The sequence below is a fragment of the Schistocerca americana genome, unplaced genomic scaffold, assembly GCF_021461395.2.
Source record: "Schistocerca americana isolate TAMUIC-IGC-003095 unplaced genomic scaffold, iqSchAmer2.1 HiC_scaffold_319, whole genome shotgun sequence".
Classification (NCBI taxonomy): domain Eukaryota; kingdom Metazoa; phylum Arthropoda; class Insecta; order Orthoptera; family Acrididae; genus Schistocerca; species Schistocerca americana.
The window spans coordinates 7,501-12,500 of NW_025726037.1; the positions used below are offsets into that span (position 1 = coordinate 7,501).

Genomic DNA, 5,000 nt, shown 5'->3' on the forward strand with positions numbered 1-5,000 from the left:
CCTATGTCGTACCTTAACCTAACCTATGTCGTACCTTAACCTAACCTATGTCGTACCTTAACCTAACCTATGTCGTACCTTAACCTAACCTATGTCGTACCTTAACCTAACCTATGTCGTACCTTAACCTAACCTGTATTGCGCCTTAACCTAACCTGTATTGCGCCTTAACCTAACCTGTATTGCGCCTTAACGTAACCTGTATTGCGCCTTAACGTAACCTGTATTGCGCCTTAACGTAACCTGTATTGCGCCTTAACGTAACCTGTATTGCGCCTTAACGTAACCTGTATTGCGCCTTAACGTAACCTGTATTGCGCCTTAACGTAACCTGTATTGCGCCTTAACGTAACCTGTATTGCGCCTTAACGTAACCTGTATTGCGCCTTAACGTAACCTGTATTGCGCCTTAACGTAACCTGTATTGCGCCTTAACGTAACCTGTATTGCGCCTTAACGTAACCTGTATTGCGCCTTAACGTAACCTGTATTGCGCCTTAACGTAACCTGTATTGCGCCTTAACGTAACCTGTATTGCGCCTTAACGTAACCTGTATTGCGCCTTAACGTAACCTGCATTGCGCCTTAACGTAACCTGCATTGCGCCTTAACGTAACCTGCATTGCGCCTTAACGTAACCTGTATTGCGCCTTAACGTAACCTGTATTGCGCCTTAACGTAACCTGTATTGCGCCTTAACGTAACCTGTATTGCGCCTTAACGTAACCGATATTGCGCCTTAACGTAACCTATATTGCGCCGTAACGTAACCTATATTGCGCCGTAACGTAACCCACATTGCCCCTTAACGTAACCCACATTGCCCCTTAACGTAACCCACATTGCCCCTTAACGTAACCCAACACACGTTGGGCCTTAACCCAACACACGTTGGGCCTTAACCCAACACACGTTGGGCCTTAACCCAACACACGTTGGGCCTTAACCCAACACACGTTGGGCCTTAACCCAACACACGTTGGGCCTTAACCCAACACACGTTGGGCCTTAACCCAACACACGTTGGGCCTTAACCCAACACACGTTGGGCCTTAACCCAACACACGTTGGGCCTTAACCCAACACACGTTGGGCCTTAACCCAACACACGTTGGGCCTTAACCCAACACACGTTGGGCCTTAACCCAACACACGTTGGGCCTTAACCCAACACACGTTGGGCCTTAACCTGCTCTGTAATTGTCATACGACGCGTTAAATTAGTGTAGTGTTGCCTAACTGCAACCCCCGCAATATAGTTTGCTACTCGCACTGCCCGGTCCCCAGTGTATCGCTTCATGTTAAACACCTTGCAGCTATACACTGTAATGTGGATGGCAGCAGGACGTACATGCTCAATGCCCTTTGCAGTTGTTCATTGGCATTTGCAGTTGTTCATTGGCATTCGCATGTGCGAAGCACTTAGCCTACGCTGTGGTACGGCCTGTGTCAACTGTCCGCTGATGTTGTACGTCCAAATCACACACTGTACTGCACATTGGTCCTCATGTACTGAATGATACATCGTGGTACATGTGACCGTACAACGACTGCGCCAACAACGGCGAACCATGCGGTCCAAATGTTGTGCACTCAGCTACGTGTCGTCTCCCTATAAGAGCTGGATTGCAGTGTGGTATGCCCTGGATGGCGATCAGCATGAGCCGTCTGTTGATGTAGTGGCGCGTGTTGTCAGACGTAGTCGTCTCTTCTCACACACCGTGATAGCATGGTGCACTGCGTTCCACATCTGCGACATGCGACAGAGGCCGGTTGACAGTCGTTCGCGCAATGGACATCGCATACGTACGGGGGCCACCTTCCACGTGTTCGCGAAGCGTGCACATGTTGTTGCGTGTATGTGGGCAGACATAGTGTGTCGTGACACCTGACACAGGCATGCAACAATCGTTGAATTTGCAAATGGCGATGGACGCCTACGTTTGCTGGTGACGTTATGCAAATGAACAACTGGTAAACCGTTGTGGTGCGGTTGTTCTCGCTAGAGGTGAATCAGTGATGGCGACGATCGGTTGAGCTACCAACCGGTTGTTCCAGCGATACCCACCATGCCCACGAACGTGAATGGCATCTGGGTGTGAAGCGATACGCGGCGGTGGCTGGGTGGGACCGTCCCCGGCCGGTGAGGGGGGGCCTCCCGGCGTGCTGGCCGCGCGGTGCGTGGGCGCACGCGCTACAGCCGGCTGGTGGGGGCGGCCAGTGGCAGGCGCGCCGGCCGACGGAGGCGGCAGGCGGCGCAGCTGCGCGCCGGCGCACCCTGCACGCGGCGCCGTGCGGCCAAAGTAGGTCCTCGCGGGCCCGGTGCGAAGCGCGGTGGACATCTGCAGTGTGCTGGTCCGATTGAGGACTGTGTGCGCTGAGGATGCGCCGCCGCCCGGCGCTCGGCGCCGCGACGCCGTCTGCTGCTCGGTCGCCTCTGCGGTTCTCGCAGGTGGTTTGTATCGCAGCTGTGCGGACGTGTTGGCGCGTGCGCTGTGCTGGGAGAGTTCGCTTCGGCACCCAAGTGGGGCTTTTGTCCTTCTGTGGCGCTGGCGTTGGAGCTGCCGGTCACCGTAGGTGGCGCGTGTTGTCTCCCGCCGGCAATGCCACGACAGCACGCTCCCGGGCCTCTGTCGGCAGCGGCAAGCTCAGTTGGGAGCACGGGTGGTCGCACCTAAAGCGTCTACTCGCCAAACTCCGGGCGATTGCGCCTCTCTCGAACCCGACCAAGTACTTAGGACGGCGCTGCGCGCCGCCGGGACCTGAGAGGGTTTCGAGGTGTATTGTGCAGGGGAGCTCAGCCTCCTCCTGTTTGCAGAATAATTGAGCGGACGCTTGCGTGTTCGCGCGGGCCCCCGGGACACACTCCCGGGCGGCCGGCTGCTCAGCTCTAGTTGACGCAGCTCCCTGGTTGATCCTGCCAGTAGTCATATGCTTGTCTCAAAGATTAAGCCATGCATGTCTCAGTACAAGCCGCATTAAGGTGAAACCGCGAATGGCTCATTAAATCAGTTATGGTTCCTTAGATCGTACCCACGTTACTTGGATAACTGTGGTAATTCTAGAGCTAATACATGCAAACAGAGTCCCGACCAGAGATGGAAGGGACGCTTTTATTAGATCAAAACCAATCGGTCGGCTCGTCCGGTCCGTTTGCCTTGGTGACTCTGAATAACTTTGGGCTGATCGCACGGTCCTCGTACCGGCGACGCATCTTTCAAATGTCTGCCTTATCAACTGTCGATGGTAGGTTCTGCGCCTACCATGGTTGTAACGGGTAACGGGGAATCAGGGTTCGATTCCGGAGAGGGAGCCTGAGAAACGGCTACCACATCCAAGGAAGGCAGCAGGCGCGCAAATTACCCACTCCCGGCACGGGGAGGTAGTGACGAAAAATAACGATACGGGACTCATCCGAGGCCCCGTAATCGGAATGAGTACACTTTAAATCCTTTAACGAGTATCTATTGGAGGGCAAGTCTGGTGCCAGCAGCCGCGGTAATTCCAGCTCCAATAGCGTATATTAAAGTTGTTGCGGTTAAAAAGCTCGTAGTTGGATTTGTGTCCCACGCTGTTGGTTCACCGCCCGTCGGTGTTTAACTGGCATGTATCGTGGGACGTCCTGCCGGTGGGGCGAGCCGAAGGCGTGCGACGCGCCTCGTGCGTGCTCGTGCGTCCCGAGGCGGACCCCGTTGCAATCCTACCAGGGTGCTCTTGAGTGAGTGTCTCGGTGGGCCGGCACGTTTACTTTGAACAAATTAGAGTGCTTAAAGCAGGCAAGCCCGCCTGAATACTGTGTGCATGGAATAATGGAATAGGACCTCGGTTCTATTTTGTTGGTTTTCGGAACCCGAGGTAATGATTAATAGGGACAGGCGGGGGCATTCGTATTGCGACGTTAGAGGTGAAATTCTTGGATCGTCGCAAGACGAACAGAAGCGAAAGCATTTGCCAAGTATGTTTTCATTAATCAAGAACGAAAGTTAGAGGTTCGAAGGCGATCAGATACCGCCCTAGTTCTAACCATAAACGATGCCAGCCAGCGATCCGCCGCAGTTCCTCCGATGACTCGGCGGGCAGCCTCCGGGAAACCAAAGCTTTTGGGTTCCGGGGGAAGTATGGTTGCAAAGCTGAAACTTAAAGGAATTGACGGAAGGGCACCACCAGGAGTGGAGCCTGCGGCTTAATTTGACTCAACACGGGAAACCTCACCAGGCCCGGACACCGGAAGGATTGACAGATTGATAGCTCTTTCTTGATTCGGTGGGTGGTGGTGCATGGCCGTTCTTAGTTGGTGGAGCGATTTGTCTGGTTAATTCCGATAACGAACGAGACTCTAGCCTGCTAACTAGTCGCGTGACATCCTTCGTGCTGTCAGCGATTACTTTTCTTCTTAGAGGGACAGGCGGCTTCTAGCCGCACGAGATTGAGCAATAACAGGTCTGTGATGCCCTTAGATGTTCTGGGCCGCACGCGCGCTACACTGAAGGAATCAGCGTGTCTTCCTAGGCCGAAAGGTCGGGGTAACCCGCTGAACCTCCTTCGTGCTAGGGATTGGGGCTTGCAATTGTTCCCCATGAACGAGGAATTCCCAGTAAGCGCGAGTCATAAGCTCGCGTTGATTACGTCCCTGCCCTTTGTACACACCGCCCGTCGCTACTACCGATTGAATGATTTAGTGAGGTCTTCGGACTGGTACGCGGCATTGACTCTGTCGTTGCCGATGCTACCGGAAAGATGACCAAACTTGATCATTTAGAGGAAGTAAAAGTCGTAACAAGGTTTCCGTAGGCGAACCTGCGGAAGGATCATTACCGACTAGACTGCATGTCGTTCGATGTGCGTGTCGTGTCGCGCAACACGCTACCTGTACGGCTCGCAGTAGCCGTGCGCCGCGTGCGGAACCACGCGTGCTTCTCAAAACTAACGCCAATGTTGTGTGGTACGAGCGCTGAAGCGCTGGAGCGGCTGGCCTGCGGCACCTGGCGCCTGGCGCCGGT

General features: G+C 54.2%; 1 non-coding gene across 1 annotated transcript; it reads left to right on the forward strand.

The window, feature by feature from the left end:
• Window positions 1-2,904: 2,904 nt before the first annotated feature.
• Window positions 2,905-4,814, forward strand: LOC124579983. The gene has a single exon (XR_006973107.1). It is a non-coding gene; the product is annotated as a small subunit ribosomal RNA (ribosomal RNA).
• Window positions 4,815-5,000: the final 186 nt, after the last annotated feature.